This window comes from Dipodomys ordii, unplaced genomic scaffold, assembly GCF_000151885.1.
Source record: "Dipodomys ordii isolate 6190 unplaced genomic scaffold, Dord_2.0 Scaffold16, whole genome shotgun sequence".
NCBI lineage: Eukaryota > Metazoa > Chordata > Mammalia > Rodentia > Heteromyidae > Dipodomys > Dipodomys ordii.
This window is the reverse complement of record NW_012267232.1, coordinates 16,663,092-16,688,428: the sequence shown is the minus strand read 5'-3', so window position 1 is coordinate 16,688,428 and position 25,337 is coordinate 16,663,092. Positions and strand designations below refer to the sequence as shown.

General features: G+C 39.2%; 1 protein-coding gene across 1 annotated transcript in view; it reads left to right on the top strand.

Annotated features, from left to right (window-relative positions):
- Nucleotides 1-1,362: 1,362 nt before the first annotated feature.
- Mipol1 (mirror-image polydactyly 1) overlaps nucleotides 1,363-25,337 on the top strand; it is a 320,856-nt gene continuing 296,881 nt past the window's right edge. Inside the window, exon 1 of the mRNA XM_013012202.1 lies at nucleotides 1,363-1,428. The gene's annotated coding sequence lies outside the window, so the exon portion shown is untranslated. The remainder of the gene's footprint in view (nucleotides 1,429-25,337) is intronic.

Below are 25,337 nucleotides of genomic sequence, written 5' to 3'. Positions count from 1 at the left end.
TAGATAGGATTATAAAAGTGAGCCATTAGTGCCTGGCAATGTGTGTAGTTTTTTTTTTGGGGTGGGGGTCCGGTCGTGGGGCCTGAACTCTGGGCCTGGGCGCTGTCCCTCAGCTTTTCAGCTCAAGGCTAGCGCTCTACCACTTAAGCCACAACACCACTTCCGGCTTTTTTCTTTTTTATGTAATGCTGAGGAATCGAACCCAGGGCCTCAGACATGCAAGGCAAGCGCTCTACCACTGAGCCACCTTCCCAGGCCCATATGATGAGTTTTTGAGAGATCTTGCTATGTAATACAGGCTGGCTTAGAATTTATGATCCTTCTCCCTTAGCCTTCCAAATACTGGGTGACTTACAGATCTGGCTCATCTCATATATGCAAATATACACAAATATATAATAATAATCCATAAATACCTTATTCAACCCTGAATAAGGCTGGAACTGTAACCAACCCTTTGAATGGGTTTGCCCTTTCATTACCCCACAAATAACCATAAGGTTATTATAAACTTATTTTATATAACTATATTATTTAAACTATTTTATAAACCATAAACTATTTTATAAACTATATTATAAACCATTTTGGGGGGTAGGGTCCAGTCATGGAGTTTGAACTCTGGGCCTGGGCGCTGTCCCTCAGCTCTTCAGCTCAAGGCTAGTGCTCTACCACTTGAGCCACAGCGCCACTTCGGCTTTTTTCTTTTTGCTTATGTGGTGCTGGGGGAATCGAACCCAGGGCCTCAGGCATGCCAGGCGAGCACTCTACCTCTGAGCCACCTTCCCAGCCCACCTAGCTGTCTTTCCTGGTCGTCCAGTGTGCAGCTCCGACGTAGTTTGGAATGTCCTTGGCTCACCTGTGGGCCCTCACTCCCTCCCCGGCCCGGTGACAGGCCTCTCCCGGGCGTCTCACCTCAGACCGCCCCCCACAAAAAGGCAACCACACCTCCGCCAAGTCTCGTGAAGAATGGGCCCGCAAGACGTGTTTTCAGTAACACGTTTGCCCTCCTCTAACCAGACAGGGTTTATCCCAACAAGATTGTGTTCTTCTGGAACGCACCAGGCCCTGCAGAGCACAAAACAAACCACTCCACCGTTTCTCCTCTTAGCTCCTCCGAGACTCTTCCAAGTACTCCCGCTCCCTGAGACCCCGCCCCGCAGCGAGCGACGCGCGAAACGCGCATGCCCAGTGCGCTCCGTCTCCGCTCTCCCCCTGGGTTCGCGCCCGCTGAGTGTGGCGAACTTCACCTGTCAATCTCACCGGATCCCCGCCCCTCCAGTCCGCGTGGTGGGGGGGAGCGCTGCACCCGGGCGTAGGCTCTGCGCGCGTCGATTGGCTGGCGCGGTGGCGACGCCTCAGGCGGGGCAAACGGGGCGAGCGTCCCGAGTTGGTTCTCCAGGCGGCTCCGGGAGCACCTCCTCTCAGGTAAAGTGGTGGGTCGGGAGGGTTACCTGGCTAGCGAAGGTTCTGGACCGGTATTAAAGAGCTTTGAAAGTTGCGGCCTGCAGCCTCCTTGGAGAACCCGGGCGGTGGGGGTGGGAGGGGGTCGGGGGTGAGGGGCGCAGAGCCTAGCACCCCCCCCCCCGCGGCCAGCAGCGAGGGGACACTCCCGGAGGTCGGCGTCGGGGTGCCCTCAGGGGACCAACTCTTTGTGGGCAGCGTTTCCTGTTGGCTGTTAGAAGTTGAGCAACTGAACGTTGCTGCAGAAGGGTAGGATGATGTTGTTGGACACGCCAGCGAGTGTGAGTGTCGGGTCCCGGCTCCTCGTCTGATCCCCTCGGAGCTCTGGACGGACACCGACGCTCGGCACTGCCCTCGAGTTGGTTATCAGGGTGAGTGAGCCGGAAGGCTTCCTGGAGAAGGACACGGCCGAGTTCTTGCGGGCCCCGGGGCCCACGCTTCTCCGACTGGAAGGTGACACTGGTCAATAGTTGGAGAAGTACTTCATGCCTCTGTGGATGGAAGGAATAAACGCTAGGTAGCCGAATGGTGGGGCTTCCTGAAAGCTCCTGAGAGTGTAAGTTATTTCATTTGAAGAGAAATAAGGATACCAAAGCACAAAATGAATAGGAGATGTAGATAATGTTTCTTCAGTATGAGCAAGAAGGCAACATTTATAGTGTGTTAACTTTATTGTTTGTTTGCTTGCTTGTTCATTTGCCAGTCCTGGGGCTCGAACTCAGGGCTTGGGCACTGTCCTTGAACTTCTTTTGCTCAAGGCTAGCACTCTCACCACTTGAGCCACAGCGCCACTTCCAGCTTTTCTGTTTATGTTGATACTGAGGAATTGAACCCAGGGCTTTCTTTCTTTCTTTCTTTTTTTGTCGGTCATGGGGCCTGAACTCTGGGCCTGAGCACTGTCCCTCAGCTCTTCAGCTCAAGGCTAGCACCCTACCACTTGAGCCATAGCACCACTTCTGGCTTTTTCTGCTTATGTGGTGCTGAGGAATCGAACCCAGGGCCTCATGCATGCAAGACAAGCACTCTACCACTGAGCCACCTTCCCAGCCCCATGGGTGTTTTCTAGGAAAGCACTCTACCACTCAACCACATTTCCAGCCTATGGTGTGTTAATTTTATGTTTAATAAAGATACAAAAACATAACTGGATCATTTTACAACTCAATGAATTTTCACCACATATGTGTACTATGTGTTTGCTTGTACCTGCATCACACAGAACATTATAGTATTTGTATCCTAGAAGCCTGGCTTTTTATAAACCCTTTCTAATGGTAACCTTTATTTCAGCCAGCCTTATTAATGAGTTTCACTTATTATTGACATTATGTTTTAAAAATCATGCATTAAACAAGCTTTTGTGTCTGGGTTTAGTTCAATATTGTATTTCCTGGTTTATATAAGAAGTGAAGCAGTAGGTCTTTCTCATGCACTCAGTATTTCTTGTCTCATACCAGTGTGCCATGAGCATTTTAAATATAAGATATTAGCAGTAGGGCACTATGAACATTTTGTAATTATTTTGGTATAGTTTATGAATAGACTTCTATATATGCATTACTAGTAATTTGTAGTAAGTTCACTAGTGAAATTTCACTTGTTGTGTAGATATGTGCTTACCTTATCAAATAGGTTGTGTAGATATGTACTTATAGTATACATTACCAAAAAAAGCTTTTCAAAATGATTGTGAATTTACACTCCCATAGCTGTGTATGTGTTTGTTTCTTCCAAATGTTTGTAATACTTCACACCATCTCTTTCATTTTAGCCATCTAGGTGGATATATAATGACATCCCATTAGGGTTTTTCCTCAATTTCCCTAATGAATAATGCTATTGAAACCTCTTTATATGAATTTATGAATGGAGCAGCATCAAACCTCAGTCAGTTCATCATGGTTGCACGATGGAAAAACTTTTTATTAGGTGTTGAAGGGAGGCAAGAGAAATATTTGGTTGATTAAAGTAGAAAATAAGTGAAAAGTTAGTGAAAGTTTCTGATCCATAAAGTTTGTAGTTAGAGTTTACTTGGTAGTTATAAAGACTAAGACAGTTATAGAGACTAACAATGTATTTTGAAAAGCATAAAATACGTTTTGCATTACCTTGAGATAATGTCTTTGAGCTGATAATTTTGCTATGGCTTGAAAAATTAATTGGAAATGGAGCCTCACAGACAATTTTTTCCTCAAACTAACAACTTCTCCGCTTCCTCCTCCTGAGTACTAGAACTATAGGCATGAGCCACCAGTGCTTGGCTCCTTTTTTTTTGCCCCCTGGTCCTGGTCCTGGGCACTGTTTGTAAGCTTCTTCTTTTTTTTTGGGGGGGGGTCAGGTCGTGGGGTCTGAACTCTGGGCCTGGGCACTGTCCCTCGGTTCTTCAGCAAGGCTAGTGTTCTACCACTTGAGTCACAGCGCCAGTTCTGGCTTTTTTTTCTTTCTTTCTTTTTTTTTTTTTTTTTTACTTATGTGGTGCTGAGGAATCGAACCCAGGGCCTCATGCTTGCAAGGCAAGTGCTCTATCACTGAGCCACCTTCCCAGCCCAGTCTGTAAGCTTCTTATGCTCGAGGCTGTCACTCTACCACTAGAGCCCCATCACCATTTCTGGCTTTTTTTCTGTTTATGAGGTACTGAGGAATCGAACCTAGGGCTTCATACATGCTAAGCAAGCACTCTACCACTAAGCCATATCCCCAGCCCTGTTACCTTCTTTCGTTGGTATTGATGTTTGAACTCAGTGCCTTTGCACTTGTCAGGCAGGTGTTCTACTTGAGCCATACCTCTGCCTCTGCCCTTTTTTGCTCTAGTTTTTCTTTTCCCTTTCTCTTCCTCTCTCTCCCTCTCTTCCTCTCTCCCTCTCTCCCTCTCTCCCTGCCTCCCTGCCTCCCTGCCTCCCCCTTCCCTCCCTTCCTTCCTTCCTTCCTTCCTTCCTTCCTACCTTCCTTCTCCTCTCTCTCTCTCTCTCTCTTTCCTCTCTTTTCTTTCTTTGTGTACGTGTACTTTTGGCCTGGACTATCCTCAAATCAACATCTTACAAGTTCCCATCTCCCAGTAACTTGGTTTATAGGCTTATACTAGTATGTCTAACTCTTGTTTCAATTTTTTATGAATATTTTGGGATCTGTTTGATGGACCAGAATAAAGTATGTTTTCATAAGTGTGATGTGTGTGCTTGAAAAAAAATAGTTTATTCTGCTATCATGATATAGTTTTCTCTAAATGTCAGTTACCTTTTAAGATTATTTGTTTGTGTGTTTTTTGTTTTTTTGTTTTTTTAGTAACTGTGACCAGATATCTGAGAAAACCATCTTAAAGGAAGAAAAGTTTATTTTGGCTCATGTTCAGTCCGTGACCTGCCGCCTCCATTGCTATGAGCCTGAAGTTAAGAAAAGAACAGTGAAAGAATACAGTTACTTACCTTAGGGTTTCTGGGAAGCAGAGTGAATGAAAAAAAGGGCATAGAGACAACATAGACCCTTCAAAGTCATGATCCCAGTGACTCACTTCCTTCAACTAGGCCTGATCCCTTAATAGACTACTCAGTTATCAATAAATTAAGCCACTGATTAAGTTAGAGCTCTCATGAGCCAATCACCTCTAAAAAGCGTATCCTTTGGCAATCAAACCCTTAACACATGATCCATCATGGAACATTTTTAGATTCAAAGTGTAGCTGTTAAAGCCAACTGGACTGGTCACAAAGTTTGGTCAGAACTGTTGCAATAGGAAAAGAGAAATCCAACTACAGAAGAGGCTCAATTCCAAATAGAGCAAGGACAAGTGAGATTGTAGTGATGAATGGGAATAGCATCAGATAAGGAGAGCATCACGGTTAAATCCACTGGAAAGAATTCTTTCTGTTGGTAGATCAAGATGGTCATTATACTGAAGATGATTGTCTCTAAATGGATTTAGTATGGTTCTTATTCAAACAGATGCCCAAAAGTTGAGGCCCAGTTGATTGGAAAATTCAGAAGAGCCTAGTTAAAGTTTTGTCTTAATCACTGAAGAGTATTATTTATTTATGTATTCTGTGTGTGTGTGTGTGTGTGTGACCAGTGCCTGGCTTTCAGTTTTTATAGCAAGTGATTTTTTTTGGGGTATTTTTCTCCTGATGTACTTTCCAACTGTGGTTACTTCTTTTGTCAGTTTTTACCTGAAGTATCTATATTATCTTTAGTTGTACAAAAGACTTTCAGTTCAACATGTCAGCTTGTGAGTAAAATCTGTCTTGATCATTGTCACCTCTCTCATCATTCTCGAGTTTTCTCAACCCATTCCCCTTTCGTTCAATTTGCCCAGTTCCATTTTCATATATATACATTGAGCACTACAATTACTTATGTCTGGATAACAAATTAAATCCTTCAATGCACTTTATAGTTTGAGCAATATTCTTTATTACTAGCTTTTCTTTTCTTTCTATCTGTCTTTCTTTCCTTTTTTTTTTTTTTTTTGCCAGTCCTGGGGCTTGAACTCAAGGCCTGGGCACTCTCCCTGAACTTATTTTGCTGTAGGCTAGCACTCTACCACTTGAGCCACAGCACCACTTCTGGCTTTTTCTATTTATATGGTACTGAGGAATTGAACGCTGGGCTTCATGCATGATAGGCAAGCACTCTACCACTAAGCCACATTTCCAGCCCCATAGCTACTCTGAATAGTTTTTTTTTTTTTAATATAAATGGAGGGGTTACAATTACATGAGTAAGGTAATGAGTACATTTCCTACCAACCATTGTTACCCCCTCCTTTGTTTTTCCCCTACCATTCCTTCCCTCCTCACGTCCCCAACTCCTTCCCCCACCCAGAGTTGTAAAGTTCATTTTCAACATAGTGACTTGCACATCTCATTGTTACAATGGGTCAACCTGTATCCTTATTTCAGCATTTTGTTATTTCCCTTTCCCTCCTCAAATTAGAAAAAAAAATATATGTAAGATGTAGAGCACTGGAATCAAATTCTTAATAGTTTTTTTTTTTTAAATTTCCGGTCATGGGGCCTGAACTCTGGGCCTGGGCGCTGACTCTCAGCTCTTCAGCTCAAGGCTAGGGCTCTACCACTTGAGCCACAGCGCCACTTCCGGCTTTTTTCTTTTTTCTTATGTGATGCTGAGGAATCGAACCCAGGGCCTCAGGCATTCAAAGCAAGCGCTTTACCACTGAGCCACCTTCCCAGCCCACTTAATAGTTTTGATTAGAGCTGGGAAGGTGGAAAAAATTTTATATTACTTTCTTGAATAGAATTTGAATGATAATATTTTGAAGGTATTATTTAAATTCAGAGCTATGCTGAAATGCTACTTTGTATTGTCTCAATGTACATAGCCTAAACAAAATTTAAACATTTTAATTCATCTTTTTTAGTCAACTATTTTCTGAAGTTTAACACATTAAAAAAATGTTTCTTGAAACTAATTTGTATCTTAATACTTCCTTGTCACTTATCTAATGTAAATTGAAGCCCCTTCCTTAATTTATGTCAAACAGCTTATTGCCAGCACGAGAGTGGCAGATATTGTGTATTACAGCTTATAATATCCCAAAGTAGAATATTGTATTCAGTGGCATGAGCTGGCACAGTGGGCAAGATTATTCTAACTCATTTGGGTAGATGAACTGCAGCTTAGGAACTTCAAAAATGTGCTGTCAGGGTTTTTAATGATGCTTTACTAGTAAGAAACTGTAAATTCAGCATCTTAATTTCTATTGTCCTTATTTGATGAAGATTATTAATTTTTATCTTGTTTTAAAATAAGTGCCTTCACATTTTAAATGTCTGTTTATTTGTTAAGTGTATGAGATTACAATTACATTTAAAACTATTTCATCACTTACTACTAATTTTTTGGTTCTGGAAATTCATGGTCTACTTGTAAATATACCTTTAAAATGAGAAAAAGTATTCTCTTAACTGAGTTTTTAAAAAATATTTTTCCCAAAAATATATTTTTGTTTTCTGCCAGTCCTGGAGCTTGAAGTCAGGGCTTGAGTATTGTCCCTGAGCTTCTTTTGCTCAAGGCTACACTCTACCACTTTAGCCACCATGCCACTTCTGGCTTTTACTGTTTATGTGGTACTAAGGAATCCAACCCAGGGCTTCATGCATGCAAGGCAAGCACTCTACCACTAAGCCACCTTCCCAGCCCTATGTTTTTAATTTTAAAAAGCATTTAATAAAAATCAAAAGACTATTATATACCTACACTATAACATATGCCACATTTAATATTTAGTGAGATGTTTCTTTTAGTGCTCAAAACAAAAACCTATGTTATTGCCATCCAGTGGCCTATTAAACAACCTTTAAAGTGATCATTGAAGAACAGTACCTAAATAAATATTCTTCCCAAAACAAATGCTTCTATAAACTGGTTTATATATATATAATATATAAATATATTTTATGCATATATGTAGGTTATATATGTCATACATTATGTATGATATATATGACATATAATATATAAAATAATGTAAAGAGATACACTAATATTTTAAAAAACATTTATATTTGGTAGTGCATGTAAGGAGTGATCTCTTCTTTCTACTTTTAGTGTATTTTGGATTATTTTCTGGAAGGTATAATGATTTTGGCAATTCCTAAAATTTGTGTCTTCAAAGCTTATATGTTTGTTTTTTCATCAATAATTTCTACGAACTGGTAAATTCATTTGATATATTTGACCAGCCCTGACTTCTAGTGAGAATGTAAACAGTGTATTTGTTCTCAAGAAATACAATTTTTTTTTTTGTCGATCGTGGGGCTTGAACTCTGGTTCTGAGCGCAGTCCCTCAGCTCTTCAGCTCAAGAGGAGCACTCTGCCACTTGAGCTACAGCGCCACTTCCGGTTTTCTGGTGGTTAGTTGGAGGTAAGAGTTTCATGGACTTTCTTGCTTGGGCTGGCTTTGAACTGTGATCCTCAGATCTCAGCCTCCTGAGTAGGTAGGATTACAGGCGTGAGCTACCAGTGCCCAGCAAGAAATACAAGTTTTAAGCCCTTGAAAATCTTCCAAATGACTTATCAAAAGATTTTAAAATAATTATTTTATTATTTAAAAATAATTATTTTAAAAAGTGTTTTTTTTTTGTTGTTGTTGTTTCTGAGATGTTTTTAGAACAACTGAAAATAACCAGTAATTTTTTAAGATTGGGCTGGATAACATTTTTCTTTTCCTCCTAACTTCGTAGCTTTTACTTGAACTTTCCTTTTTCTTCGTTGTTATTGCTTTTGTGTAGGACTTGAATTCTATTTTCTGTAGAATGAACAAGAAATTTTTGTCACTTTTGGGCTTGGAATGTGGCTTAGTGGTAGAGTGCTTGCCTAGCATGCATAAAGCCCTCAGTACCACATACACAGAAAAATCCCCAAAGTGGTGCTGTGGTTCAAGTGGTAGAGTGAGCAAAAGAAGCTCAGGAACGCCGGGCGCTGGTGGCTCATGCCCGTAATCCTAGCTACTCAGGAGGCTGAGATCTGAGAATTATGGTTCAAGGCCAGCGCCGGCAGGAAAAATGAGACTTCTATCTCCAATAAACCACCAGAAAACCGGAACTGGAGCTGTAACTCAAGTGGTAGAGCGCTCGCCTTGAGCTGAAGAGCCCAGGGACAGCGCCCAAGCCCAGAGTTCAAGCCCCATGACCGACAAAAAAAAAACAAAAAAAACTCAGGATCAGGTGTTCAGGCCCTGAGGTCAAGCCCCAAAATAGCAATAAATAATAAATAAATAAAATGAAATTTTGCCAGTTTTTGTAACCAGAGTTAGACCATAAGCACAACTCTAGGACCACTCACCCTAAGATACCAAATAAAAAGACAAATAATTAGCAGCATGAACATACCATGGAAAGGAAAGTAAGGTGTCTGTTTCAGCTCATTCTCCATATTGTGCTTTAGGTTTAAGTTAAGAAATAATTAAGGGTAGGAAAAGAGATATGCATAATTATTAAACAGTCCTGGGCACAAGAGTCACAGATGCTTTCTGTGATCCGAAGTGGTATTAACAGGTGGTCTTGTTGCTGTAATCTCAGGATTGATCAAGACTGACTTTGTTATGGTCATTGCTGTCTGACAGGTTTTGGTTCTGGATAAGACACTGCTGTTGTTCATTTCCTTAAGGGTAGTTTCCCTTGTAGAGATGTTATTGATCAGTCCTATGCTTTCTGGATTGTAGGAGGAAAAGGTAAAAAGCAAAGATCACAGCTACAGAGTGGTGGCAGGGATGTGGCTTTCAGTCATTCTTTGGACATTCATAGGCACCAGTAAAGTATGTGTTTTTAGGAAAACAAATAATATATGTTGCCTTTTAAATGTATTTGTTTTCATTTGTTGGGGGTTTGGGGATTGGAACTCAGTGCCTTGTGTTTGCTAGGCAGGTGCTCTACCAATTGAACTATACTCCTAGCCTTCTGAAAGTTCATAGGACAGAGATTATTCCATCCTTTCAGAATATATCGAGGGCTCATATTTGTAGCCTACTGAGAACAGATGTATCAGTCTTAATTCCTGTGGCACTTAGACACCATTCTGCTTTTTGTTGTCTCAATGTGTTACTGCGTGTGTAGATCCTATAATCATGCAGATATTAAAGTTGTTATTGTCTTCTGGAGTTTTATCTAATTTTATGGAAGATAATCTGTCTTTAGAATTACCATTACTATTTTTGTTGCTCTGTAGAGACATGTGGGGAGTTCCAAATGTAATACTATCTCCTGCAATCTTTCTAGAATCCCTCTGGCCTTTTAAAATGAGTTAAATTTATTCAGTTTCAGTGATTATCATTTTTGAAATTACATACAACAAAGTTTAAAAGTCTTGTAATTATAAATATGACCCTTTCTATTTTGGGAAAGCCTTTGCTTTGTAAAATAAAAACCTGCCAGTACTTTCTGTCTTGGATATTTCACTAATTTGTGAATTCTAGAATTTGATGGTTTAACTTCTTGATGTCTCAAAATTGGGGAAAGAAATTATTTCTGATGTCAGCAGTTAATACATGACACCATTTCTATCCAAGCATTTATTTATGATTTATTTATTTATTATTTATGATTTCATGGGAATCAAACTAATTATATGAAGTCCCTGAGTGAAGGAAAATCGTTCAGAAAATTCACTAATACTTTGCTGGATTAAGAATTCCCTCTGGGTTATTTCAGAAGGGGCCTTTTTTTTTTTTTTTTTTTTTGTCGGTCGTGGGGCTTGAACTCTGGGCCTGGGTGCTGTCCCTCAGCTCAAGGCTAGCACTCTACCACTTGAGCCATAGCACTACTTCCGGCTTTTTTTTCTGGTTATGTGGTGCTGAGGAATTGAACCGAGGGCCTCATACATGCAAGGCAAGCGCTCTACCACTGAGCCACCTTAGCCCCTTGAATTAGTTTTTTTTTTCTTTTCTTTTTTTTTTTTTTTTTTTGGTCATGGGGCCTGAACTCTGGGCCTGGGTGCTGTCCCTCAGCTCTTCAGCTCAAGGCTAGTGCTCTATCACTTGAGCCACAGCACCATTTCTGGCTTTTTCTGCTTATGTGGTATTGAGAAATTGAACCTAGAGCCTCATGCATGCAACAAGCACTCTACCATTGAGCCACCTTCCCAGCCCCTAAATTAACTTTTTGTGTGTGTGTTAAAAAAAGATGTCAGAGCCAGGTGCTGGTGGCTCATGCCTGTAATCTTAGCTACTCAGGAGGCTGAGATCTGAGGATCATGGTTCAAAACCAGCCAGGCAAGAGAGTCTGTGAGACTCATCTCCAGTTTACCACCAGAAAACTGGAAGTGGCGCTGTAGCTTAAGAGGTAGCTGAGTTCTAACCCCACAACCGCCCCCCCCCAAATAAAGAGATGTTAGTAGCACTTTGTTATTTTATGCAATCTGTAAAAGACAGTCTGGTTTTTTTCTGCTTCTTAAAAACCTGCCAGCTACAAATGATGTGATATATTTCTTCCAAGGAAGTAATCAATGAGCATTTGACTTTCTTTATTCTGTTCAGTTTTTAGAATTTGTTTCAGTGTAGTAGTAACTTATTTCAATTAACTATAGTAGACTCACTATCTTCTCTCTCTGAGTCCGTATCTGTGATTTGGAAATAGTGGTGGAGCAAGGCATTTATGCCCAGGTCTAAAACATAAAGAAAGTGTGTATGTCAGATGCTGGTGGCTCATGCCTGTAATCCTAGCTACTCAGGAGGCTGAGATCTGAGGTTCATGGTTCAAAGCCAGCCTGGGCAGGAAAGTCCGTGAGACTCTTATCTCCAATAAACCACTAGAAAACCAGAAGTGGCGCTGTGGCTCATCTTAAGCTGAAGAGCCCAGGGACAGCGCCAAAGGCCAGAGTTCAAGCCCTGTAATCGATCAAAAAAAAAAAAAAGTGTGTGTGTGTGTGTGAGAGAGAGAGAGGAGAGAGAGAGAGAGAGAGAGAGATATGTGTTTCACAAAATGGATGGAATATGGTTGTAGTTATTTTCAGACATAATAGAATCACTGTTAATATTAGTTTTTACTGCATTAAAGTATCTTCAAGTTGTTTTCTCAGAGGAGTAGTCTGATCTTGGCTTAATACAAATTTGTTTCTCATAGTTTGACAGATTAATTTATTATGTTTTGTATTACTACAATGAAATACTCAAGACTGTACTTTATAAAGAAACCACTTCCTTTAAACTCAAAACTTTACAGGGTCAAGGGCATTGGTGCTAACATTCACTCAGCTCTGGTAAGGACCTTTTGGTGGATGCCATTACATTTGTGGGAGAACTTGTGATAGGGACAGATAAGATTGTGAGGCAGAATCATAAAGGGGTCAGGTTAGCTCCTTTGTAACAATTCTCTTGTACAAACTAACCACATCCTGTGAGATTTGCATTTATTCCTTTCAGGGGCAATAATCTCAGTGACCTAATTACTTCCCACTAGTTCTTGTCTTTTATTTTATTTTATTGCCAGTCCTGGGACTTGAACTCAGGGCCTGGGCACTGTCCCTGAGCTTTCTTTTGCTTAAAGCTAGCACTCTACCACTTGAGCCACAGTGCCATTTCTGGCTTTTCTGTTTATGTGGTACTAAGGAATCGAACTCAGGGCTTCATGCATGCTAGGCAAGCACTCTACCACTAAGCCAGATTCCTAGCCCTCCTGTATTTTAATGGTACAACTGCCTCCCAACACTGCCATACCTAGTACCAACCTCCAACAGGTGAATTCTTGAGAGGTGCAAATCAAACCATGTCCAAACCATAGCAGGGATTCCAAAATAAGCCAAAAGTTTTCTTAAAAGCCTTTGCCTTGCACAATTTATTTAAACATATATAGACTTCTTCTAGATTCTGTATTCAGTGGATGCTGGAGATATGAATGAGGGTATTGTTAAGTTGATAAAGAGTATTAAAAGGTTACTGTATTAAAAACGTATTACTCATACTATTTAACTTCAGGAGAGTAGTAGATTAACATTAATGAAATTAAACCAACAAGAAAGAGAAATACAGTTAAGTTCTATATTGAGCTTAGGCAGAGATGTGGAAATCAAACAGGTAAAATCTATTACTCATAGTACTGACTGTAAACTTCCTTATGCTAGTAATTGACTTTAGTGAGATTTCCTCGAGTTAAATTTACTTTATATCATAATTCAGAAATAATTATCAACAGACTTAGTTACATCAAAGACTAATATGTTTTGACATTGTTAAAAATGTATGTTAACAAAAAGACAAATACCCCATAAGATCACTTATGTGTAGACTCTAACAAAATAGAATATAGAAACGGAGATTCCAAGGGGTCAGGAAGTTGAAGGAAGCTGTGGAGAGATATTGACCAAATGATACAAAATTCTAGTTAAGAGGATTAATTTTAAGAGATCTGTTGTACAATTTAGTGTCTGTGGTTAATAATAATGTATCATTCTTGAAAATTGTTTACAGTTTTGCCAGGAAAAAAAGAAAAATAAGCAATCTTACTTAGCTTTATAGAGACATTCTATAATGGATATATGTTTCAAAACATGCTTTACTGGATAAATGTATACAATCTTGGTCAATTTATTTACTTATTTATTTTTTGTGATAAGAGGGTATCATAAGAGTCTTGTTTGAGTTCAGTCCTTGTGTTTTCTAGGCAGGTATTCTACTACTTAAGCTACACCCAAGCTGGTTTTAATTACTGGGGCGGGGAAGGGGGAGGATAGGGTCTTGTGTTTCCTTCTAAATCCAACTTCAAACCATGATCTTCTCTATAGCCTTCCACAAAGCTGAGATTAACAGCAAACATCATACTTTGTTTATTTGTTGTCATGAGGGGGTCTCACATTTCTTTCTCTCCCATTTAGGACCAGACTGATCCTCATAGTCTCTGCCTGTCAAGTAACTGGCATCGCAAGCATGAGTCATCATGCCTGGCCTTACATATGTATTTTAAACTAGCAATTTAAAGTATTTTAACTAATGTTTAAGTCTGCTATAATATTTAAAATTTTCATCATTTTCTGAAAATACAATTTTTATTGTTATTCTTTACTGACAAAGTATCTAGAAACTGCATGTGTTTTGTAGTCTTCCAGCTGTCATTATGGAACAATAAATTTTAGAGGAGGACTTTACATTGGTATTATATAATTTGTTCTCTACCTTAGAATTCACAGTGGTTATACTTAGATGATTATTTTTGTTGTTGGTGGTGGTAGTGGTGATTGTGAGGCTTGACCTCCGGGCCTGAGTGCTATCTTTTTGCTCAAACGTGGCACTCTCCTACTTTAAGCCACAGTGCCACTTCTGGTTTTCTGTTAGTTGGAGATAACAGGTTCCTGGGGACTTCTCTGCCTGGGCTGGCTTCAGATCATGATCCTCATATCTCAGCCTCCTGAGTAGCTAGGATTACATAGGGCATGAACCACCAGCTCCTGTCTAGATTTTTTTCTTAATAAAAAATAGCTGCTAGGGGCTGGGAATGTGGCTTAGTGGTGGAGTGCTTGCCTAGCATGCTTGAAGCCCTGAGTTTGCTTCCTCCATGCCACATAAACAGAAAAGGTCGGAAATGGCGCTGTGGCTCAAGTGGTAGAGTGCTACCCTTGAGCAAAAAGGATCTCAGGGACAGTGCCCAGGCCCTGAGTTCAAGCCCGTAGGACTGGCAAAAAACAATAGCAACAACAACAACAATGGAAAAAAAACAGCTGTTACTACTTGTTTTTCTAGGAGAAAGTTGGCTAGATATTTAGGAAATCTCAATTATTCAGAAATATCACTTGAGTGAAAATTTTTGGTCTGCATATGGAGTAGTTACCTCTTATTCACTAAAACTGGCTTTTCAAGAGTCATTTTTGTTTGCTACAAAATTAGTAAAGGAGTATAAAACACAAGGTCTTGAAATGTTAGTCATTTTTCCACTAGATGGGGCTCTATGCTAATGATAATATGGTATAATAAACAAGATACGTTCTTGAGATAATACTAAGGTTAAGCTTAAGTAAACCAGTTTATTAACATCTTTAAATCATTATGTTTATGACAATATGTAAGAAACAGTTATCTTTGTATGTAAACTGTTGTTATTTACCAGCCCATTTGAGAGAATATGTACAGTTGATTATTTGGTATATTGTGTTAATCATCTATTGTCTTTGGTTATTTCAGTTAGTACCTTAAGGACCAAAACATATAAACAATATTCAAAATATAGCTGAAGTTATAGTATAGGCTTCTAATCAACAGTTTACCAGAATAACTGAAATTCTGCATTCTCTTTGGTGTAATCATATTGACTAATGCCTATAGTGTGCTCAGTATTTAGGCTCATAGATGGATTGCCTGTAGGTACTTCATCTGCCCCTTCAGTCAGTTCATATACTTAGTAAACCTGTTGATACTGATTGTGTCTGTGATAATAATTAATCAAATTGAAATTAGCTAATGGAAATTGACATTATAAACAGAATTCTTCCTGTGAATGCTAACAACAGGAATGGAATAATCAGTAAATGTGAATTGCTAAAGCAAAGACAAAAACAAGAAACTATCAAATTATATGTGAATGACAAAGCTGAACAAAACAAGGACATTTTTATATGATTATAGGACAGAAAGTCATTGGAATCCTCTAAGTTCTGTATGAAAGATGCTTTCGTTTAGATGGTTTTCACTTTTTGTCATTTCAGATTTTTTTTTTTGGGTCCGGTCGTGGGGCCTGAACTCTGGGCTTGGGCACTGTCCCTCAGCTCTTCAGCTCAAGGTAGCACTCTACCACTTGAGCCACAGCGCCACTTCCGGCTTTTTTTCTTATGTGGTGCTAAGGAATCGAACCCAGGGCCTCGAGCATGCAAGGCAAGTGCTCTACCACTGAACCACCTTCCCAGCCCCAGTCATTCCAGATTTTTATGCTTTGTCACTGAACTTTATTAATTAAAAGTTTAGAAATGGACCCATAGTATAACTAGCATAAGGTTGCCTTTTTCCAGATGTGCAAGGCAGGAAGTTTGGGTTCAGTAACGAATTTCTCTCCAATAAAAGTTTCTCTTTCCTCACTATAATTTCATGAAAGCAATTTTATGTTCTAAAGAGACAGAAGGGACCCTCCCCCCTTTTATGGAAATAACACTGCACTAGGAGCCAGAGGGTCTGGATTTTATTCCTATAATCTAGGACCTAGGACAATAAATATTGCTGAATAAATAAATGAATGACTTTTCTACTTATTAGTGAGATTATAACCTGGTCAATTAACTTCTCTAAGAGCCTTCTCTATAAAATGAGATTTTGTTAATTCAACACACATTCTAGAGTACTGTGAGTCAGGCACAGCAATAAGAGATATAAGCTTCCTTCAAGGTAATTGGACTGCTTAATTGGGAAGGATAGATAAGAAAATAATATGCACTATGACAAGGGCTCTAATAGAGCTATGTACAGGTAGTACTACAGAGACAGTGGCTGTTAGTCTTTAAATCTGGAAGTACTAGGCAAACATTTGTTTACAGGTGATGAGGGAAGACTAATTTTATTTGTTTATTTGTGTCAGTCTTGGGGCTTGGGTGCTGTCCCTGCACTCTTCAGTTCAGGGCTAGTACTCTACCACTTGAGCCACTTCTGATTTTTTGGTGATTAACTGGAGATGAGAGTCTTGTGGACTTTCCTGCCTGGGTGGCTTTGAACTGCGATCCTCAGATCTCAGCCTCCTGAACTACCAAGTTCTTCACAGCCTCAGTCCTAATAGTTTACCTGTTTATATTTTAACCAAACTAAGAGTTTTATAATTTTGACTTTTCCAGTCCATGACCATGATAAGTATCTCCATTTATTTAGATGTTCTTTGTATCTCTCAATTAAGTTTCATTTTTCTGACCAGGGACTTGCTTTGTTGTAATGACATATTTAACATAGAAAGAAGTATAAACAGCCAAGTTTCTTGACATTTTCTAGTATTAAAGGAACAATTTTAAATACATATATTTAAAACCATATTTGCCTTCAGTTAGCTGTGTCTTACAAGTTTTGCTTAGAGGAATTTTGTTATTATGAAGAATACTGCTGTGAACTTTGATGTATAATCATATAGACTTGTGAGCGTGTGTGTGTGTGTGTGTGTGTGTGTGTGTGTGTGTGTACATGTGCACACTCCTCCCAGTCCTGGGGCTTTACCTCAGGGCCTGGCACTGCCTCTGAGCTTTTTGGCTCAACAATAGTATTTTACTGCTTGATCTATAGCTCCACTTCCAGCTTTTTGGTGATTAATTGGAAATAAGAATCTCACCAACTTGTTCTAGCTTTGATCTGCAATCCTCAGACCCCAGCCTCCTGAGTAGCGAATCATATGGATTTAAACATAACATTCATGCAGTTACCTCTATAGTCTGGGTACAGAGTGATTCAGTTACTTAAAACAATTCTCTAGTTCTGTACATATGGTCACATCCTCTTCCCTACATTTCTTCGCAAGCAATAATCTATTATCTATTACTGTACATATGTCATGCTAATAAAGTTATTTATGTGGATCATAAGTGTGTAGGTTTTTGTTTTTGTTTTTTGTTTGTTTATGGCAGTCCTGGGGCTTGACCTCTGAACCTGGACTCTATACCTGGGTTCCTTTTGCTCAAGACGAGCAACTCACTGGGCATTGGTGGTTTACGCCTGTAATCCTAGCTACTCAGGAGGCTGAGATCTGAGGATCTCAGTTCAAAGCCAGCCCAGGCAGGAAAGTCTGTGAAACTCTTATAAACCACCAGGAAACCGGAAGTGGCACTGTAGCTCAAGTGGGAGAAAACTAGTCTTGAGCTGAAGAGCTGAGGGACAGTGCTCAGGACCAGAGTTCAGGGCCCACGACTGACTAAAAAAAAAAAAAAAGACTAGCAACTCTACTACTTGAGCTACAGCACCACTTCCTGATTTTTCTGTGATTGGAGATAAGAGTCTCATGGACTTTCCTGCCCAAGTTGCCTTTGAATGTGATACCCAGATCTTAGCTTGCTGAGTTAGCTAGGAGCCACTGGTGCTCCGCAAGTGTGTAGTTTCTTTCTTTTTTTTTGGGGGGGGGGTCCGGTCGTGGGGACTGAACTTTGGACCTGGGCGCTGTCCCTCAGCTCTTCAGCTCAAGACTAGCGCTCTACCACTTGAATCATAGCGACACTTCCACCTTGTTTTTTTTTTTGCTTATGTCGTGCTGAGGAATCGAACTCAGGGCCTCATGCATGCAAGGCAAGCGGTCTGCCACTGAGCTACCTTCCTAGCCCCAAGTGTGTAGTTTCTGACACTGATTTCTTTCAGAGTTTTGTGTAGGCATAAACTTCCATTTCTGGGGTAAATATCTAGCAATTAGATTGTTAGTTCATATGCAAAATGTATTTTTAACTCTATAAGAAACTGTTCATGCACTTTTAAGACTGTACCATTTACAGTCCCACAAGCATTGTATGAAAGTTCCATCTGTTCCTTACCAGTTGATATTGTTTGTATTTTTTAACTTATGTTTTCATTTGACTTTGAATTTTTTGCATTGGTGGGAATCAAATCCATTAGTGTTGTTGCTCAAAATTCTTTAGATTGTTTAGGATTCTTTATGATTCCATATGAATTTTAAGCTTGATTTTTCTGCCTTTTTGAAAAATAACATTTGAATTTTTGCAGAGACTGCATTGAATGTGTAGATTTTTTTTGGAAGGCAGCTATGCTAACCACTAATACCACCAATACCCGCCCTGAATGTGTAGATTTTTTTGGATATTACAGCTGTGTCCAGAATATTCTACCTGTCCAAAAACGTTGAAGCCTTTCTATCTTTTAGTCTTTTTTTTTTGGTCTGTCATGGGGCCTGAACTATGGGCCTGGGCTCTGTCCCTGAGTTCTTCAGCTCAAGGCCAGCGCTCTACCACCTGAGCCACAGCGCCACTTCCGGCTTTTTCTGCTTATGTGGTGAGGAATCGAACCCAGGGTCTCATGCATGCAAAGCAGGAAATCTACCACTGAGCCACCTTCCCAGCCCCTTTTTTTTCAATTTCTAAAAGGTTTTATAGTTTTTCTGATTTTTTTCCCCCTGCGGATTGAACTCAGGACCTGGGCACTGTCCCTGCCAAAGTTTTTTATAGTTTTCATTGGCTAGCTCTTTCACTCCTTGGTTAGGTTTATTCCCTGGTATTTAATTTTTTTAGGTTATTGTGGCTTTTTTTTTTTCTTCAGTCATGGGGCTTGAAATCTGGGCCTGGACGCTGTCCCTCAGCTCTTCAGCTCAAGGCTAGCGCTCTACCACTTGAGCCACAGTGCCATTTCTGGTTTTCTGGTGGTTTATTGGAGATAAGAGTCTCACAGCCATTCCTGCCTGGGCTGGCTTTGAACCACGATCCTCAGATCTTAGCTTCCTGCGTAGCTAGGATTACAGGAGTGAGCCACCGGCACCCTGTTTATTGTGGCTTTTTAAAGTGAGTTTGCTAATTTGTTTCTCAACCTGTTTATTTGAGGGGGATGTAGAAAATCTAATATTGTATGTTGATTTTGTATTCTGATATCTTGCTAAAAAGTATTTACTACACATAAGAGATTTTTTGATAATAAGAGTCTTTAATTTTTTTTTTTTTTTTGTCAGTCGTGGGTCTTGAACTCTGGGCCTGGGCACTTGTCCCTCAGCTCTGCAGCCCAAGGCTAGCGCTCTACCACTTGAGCCACAGGCCACTTCCAGTTTTCTAATGGTTTATTGGAGATAAGAATCTCATGGACTTTCCTGCCCAGGCTGGCTTTGAACTGTGATACTTAGATCTCAGCCTCCTGAGTAGCTGGGATTACAGGCGGATTACAGGCGTGAGCCACAGGCCAGTCTTTAACATTTGTTAAGTAAGGGATCTTATCATCTGCAAGCAGGGATATAAACTTCTTCTTTTCTTATTGCTTTGTCTAAGAATTCAAGCAATATACTGAATAAGAGTAGAGAAAATAGACATCTCATTGTTGACATTAGAAGAAGTAGTTTCAGTTTTCCCCATTTCATTTGATGCTGACTATAGATTTATCATATCTAGCCTTTATTATATTGAGGTACCTTTTTTTATTCATAGTTTCTTAAGGTCTTTTACCAGGAAAAGATACTGAATTTTGCCACGGGCTTTTCCTGTATCTACTGAGATGATTGTGTGACTTTTGGCCATTATTCTATTCATGTGTTACATGTAGTGATATTCATATGTTGAACCATTTGTGGAATTAAATCAATTTTGTCATGATATATGATGTTTAATGTATTGTTGAATTCTGTTTATGAGTAATTTAATAAGAATTTTCACATTCATGTTCATCAAAGAAATTGGTCTAGTTTCTAATATTTTTATGTCCTTTTCTGGTTATTATATCAGAGTAATTTTGGCTTCATAGAATGAAGTTGGTTACAGTCCTATTTCTATTTTATGCCACAGTTTGAAGAGATTCATGTTGGTTCTTGCTTGAATTCAGTAGTGATCTGCTCTTGCTTTCTGTTGATTCCTTATTAAGTGCTTTAATGTCATTACTTATTATAAATGTGCTTAGATATTTATCCTCCTGGTTTAATTTTAGTAGGTTAAATACTAATAAAATTGCATCTATTTCTTCTAGATTTTCCAGTTGTTTTTGTTGTTGTTGTTGTTTGTTTTGCCAGTCCTGGGGTTTGAACTCAGGGCCTGGACACTGTCCCTGAATTTCTTTTGCTCAAGGCTAGCACTCTACCACTTGAGCCACAGCACCACTTCTGGCTTTTTTCTTTTTATGTGGTACTGAGGAATCAAACCCAGGCTTCATTCATGCTAGGCAAGCACTCTACCACTAAGCCACATTCCCAGCCCCTTCTCTGTTTCTTTTGGTTAGTTTGGCTGGGGTATTGTCGATCTTGTTTATATTTTCGAAGAACCATCTTTTTGTTTCATTAATTATTTGTATTGTTCTTTTTAGTCATACACTTACTAATTTCTGCTCTGATCTTTTTTATTTCTTTCTGCCTCCTACTTTTGAGTTTGGATTATTCTTTTATTTTTTTTTCTAAATACTTTCAGATTATGTATCTGACAGAGGACTTACAGAGGACTTGTATGAGGAATATATGCAGAGTTATTAAAACTCAACAGCATGCTTGTGGGAGATCATGATAGATTACTTCACTCCTTTGAATGAGAAGATCCAGTAAATAAAGGAGAGCCTATATTTTAAGAAAGAGAGGAAATGAATTGGAAATCATGAACGAAGCATCAGGATAGCATAAAATTATAGAAAAGCAGATTCAATTGAGGATAGCATAAAATAGTACCATGCCCCATCTCAGGCTCCAGAAGAGGAAAAGAGGAAGCTATGTGTATTGTTTCATTGATTTAGCATTACTCATGATTTTTCATGTTATAAACTGCCAGTCTTGAAGTCTTCTAGAAGAGAGCACCCTCTAGTGTCCCCATTTGCTATAACAGGATTCATGGTAAACTGACTCGACATCATTTAAATTTGGTTCAGTAATCTTAATCTATCCCAAAGGTTCCTCAGATATTCTTTGATGGTGGTGTCACAACTACTAATTTTGGCATTGGGTATTTGGAGCGTGAGTATAATTTAAATATACTATATTCACCCAAATGTAGAATATAGTCAATTAGATGTATTTCATGTTCAAATAAAATTTAGTCTGTGTATCCTTTTTCTGAATTACATGGGTGAATCTGTGAGTGGTATGTAGCAACTGCATTGTAACGTATTCTTTCCTAGAAACTGAACTTATCCAATAAATGCTAAGTATGATAGTGTTTGATTTGTATTCATGCATTTTCTAGCCAAAAAACAAAACAGGTCTCTTACATATCAAGTAAGCTGCAACTATATTTTTAGCTTTCATTCCCCATTAATTTTTCCAGGAGAAGAGTTACCTTCATTTGCAGTAACAAATTACACTATTGTCTGCTGTTACACTCCATCCCAACTCATGCAAAGACACAATCTTTTTTAAGCATCTCAAGAACCAATTTACATAAACACAGTTAACATAAATGTGACTCACGTGCCATTTAAGTAAGTTAGGTTAAATCTTCAGGTTATTTTCATAAGACAGCATTAGTTTTCATATTTTAGAGAAAAATAAATCAATTGCTCTTCCCCAATCTAATTGTAATACTATTATAGTCTTGCTGTAAGATGTTCTTTTGGAAAAAGAAAAAAAGTAATGACATTCTTTTTAGCAGTATAGCTTATTGCTCTTTTTGATCTCTTTTCTTTTCTTTTCTTTTTCTTTTTCTTTCTTTTTGGTTGTGGGGCTTGAACTCTGGACCTGGGCTCTGTCCCTCAGCTCTTCAGCTGAAAGCTAGTGCTCTACCACTTGAACCACAGAGCCACTTCCAGTTTTCTGGTGAATAATTGGAGATCAGAGTTTCACAGACTTACCTGCTTGGGCTGGCTTTGAACCATGATCCTCAGATCTCAGCCTTCTGAGTAGCTAGGATTACAGGCATGAGCTACCAGCATCTGGCTAACAAGTCTCCCCCCTCCCCGGTTCTCTCTCTCTCTCTCTGTCTCATTCTCGCTCTCTCATGCTCTCACTCTCTTTGGTTGGTCTTCGTCATGGGGCTTGAACTCTGAACTCTGGATCTGGGCTCTGTCCCTTAGCTCTTCAGCTCAAGGCGAGTTCTCTACCTCTTGAGCCACAGCACAGCTTCCTGATTTCTTTTTATTACTTAATATAACCTGTAGTTTTTCTCCACAATTTTCAATAGATGTCACTGTTTGCCTTGAAATTTTAAAATATGAACTTCTTTTGTGTTTTCTTCATTGTCTGGGGATACCTTTCCACACAATTGGGGAATCATAATGTGAAGCCATTTATGAGAATTACTGTTTATTTGAGTGTATGAGATTGTGTGTAACTGTGCACAGTATGGTTACAAGTCTGCTTTATTAATCAGCATTTTAAGTATACTATGTGTGCCAGTATATTCACAGTGTTGTTCAACTATCACCACTGTGTCCTAAAGTTTTTTATTATTCCGAACAAACTGCCTATTAAGCAATGACTTTATTCCTTCTTCTGCAAGCCCCTACTAACCTCTATTCTACTTTTTTTTTTTTGCGAGTCCTGGGGCTTTGACTTTGGGTCTGGGCACTGTCCTGGAGCTTCTTTTGCTCAAGGCTAGCATTTTGCCACTTGAGTCATAGGGCTGCTTCTGGCTTTTTGTGTTTATGTGGTACTGAGGAATTGAACCCAGGGCTTCATGCATGCAAAGCAAGCACTCTACCACTAAGCCACATTCCCAGACTTCTATTCAACTTTCTTGTCCCTATTTTCATATTCTAAATACCTCATATAAGTGTACTTGAATTGATTTTTGTGTGTGTGTCATTTTATGTTCCTACCAGCAATATACATGGGTCTGTTTCTTCCACATCCTTGCTAATGCTTAGTGTTTTCACATTTTTTTCTTTTGGTAATAGATACCCTATTAGATTTGAGTAAAATCTCAATATAATTTGGACTGTGTCCCTAATAGTGATTTTGAGCATCTTTGAAAGGTCCTCTTTTTTTTTTCTGTTGAAGGCTATAGTAGTTTGTATGTATGTTTCTTTTAAGACTTCCACGATATTATTTACATACTACTTCTTGTGTGTGATTTCTGAAGTTTAGTTTTCATTTAGTCTAATGTTTTCACAGCCTTTTTTGATAGCAGGGGCTCATCTACTCTTTGTATATTGTTTCAGACATAGGACACAGGGTACCCTTTCAGCCCTTAGAGGCTTTCCCTGAACCTAGCAATCAGCCTGTAATGAAAACTTAAAGTCTTCTCAGATCTTTTTTGGTGCATGTTTCTTGCCTAAGTATGTAGTGACTTTCTAGATTTCCCTAAATACTTGGTGGTTTTTATGAGTTAATCTGCCAGAATTTTTTTTTTTTTGGGTCCGGTCATGGGGCCTGAACTCTGGGCCTGGGCGCTGTCCCTCAGCTCTTCAGCTCAAGGCTAGCGCTCTATGACTTGAGCCACAGCGTCACTTCCGGATTTTTTTATTTTGCTTATATGGTGCTGAGGAATCGAACCCAGGGCCTCATGCATGCAAGGCAAGCGCTCTACCACTGAGCCACCGTCCTAGCCCCATCTTTATGAAAATCATTACTTTCCCCACCTGGGCTCTGAAGTGGGTAAAACAGAGAGGAGCACCTTTCATTGGAACTGTACATCTTTACATATCCCTTAGGCAGGTTAACATAGATAAGCATAATAATTACATATTATGTCCATTTCTTTTGCTTAGAGGGAAAAGAATTGCTTCAAGAACAAAACCATCGGTGCTTTGGAAAGGATGAGCGATCAAATAGATAAAATTATAAAACTTTCCTTTATTTATTTTTGTAGTTGTGTGGCTTAAGCTCAGGGCCTGAATGCTGTCCCTGAGCTTGTTTGCTCAAGGCTAGTGCTCTATTACTACTTCCAGTTTTCAAGTGGCTTATTGGAGCTAAGAGTCTCTCAGCCTTTCCTACCCAAGCTGGCTTTGAACCGCGATCCTCAGAACTTGGGCTCCTGAGTAGCTAGGATTACAAGTTTGAAATATTAGCTTCTGGCTTTCCTATTATTTTTAAGGATGACTTTTTCTTGGCTGTTTCCTTGGTTGTTGAAAGTGCTTTTTCCAGTGCTCCAGAGCTCCAGTTGGTTCATAGTTACTGGAGTCACAAGAATTTAGGATTTTCTAGTCCACCATTTTACCAATGTCTCCTATTTTTTTTCATATTTTATTTAATTTGTACTGTCTTTGCATTGCCTGAACAATCCAGTGTTCTCCTTTTATTAACTCAGGTTAGTTCCAGAAATGTAAGTTGAGTATTTTCCTCAGTAACTTAGCCCTTCACTGATTCAACACTTTAATTTCTAACCATTTTTTCATAAGGATTTTTGTGCTTTTTATTTCACAATTATCTAAGACCTTTCTTCAACATGATCTAAGATTTTGTGAATTTTCAGTTTTTTTTTTCCCAGAGGACTGCCTCACATTTACATTTAGCATCTTTCTACTATAATTTACTGTCTGAAAGTTGTATATCGTGATTTTCAAAATCATTACAACCTAACTTTGCAGTGTCATGCTAGTAAATGGTAAAAGATTACCTTATTGACTTCAGGGGGTGGTAAGCTATTATTTGTAGTAGTTTTTTTTGTTTTTTGTAAATGCTCTCATTGTGGTTGATTTCAAGCTAAAAGCATGGTAACATTTATCTTGTATTTAGAAAAGAATACAAGTGGCTTTTATCAGTTGGCTTCAGTATGCCAATACAATTAGAGAACTTCTGTAGTTAAACCAAGTAGCCTATTGTGCTTTGTCTGGAAGATGTACAGGATCCATAACATATAACAGTCCATACCGAACTAGCCTGTTTGCAATAAACTTCTGCACTTAACCATGAGTACGTATTGTTGCATAT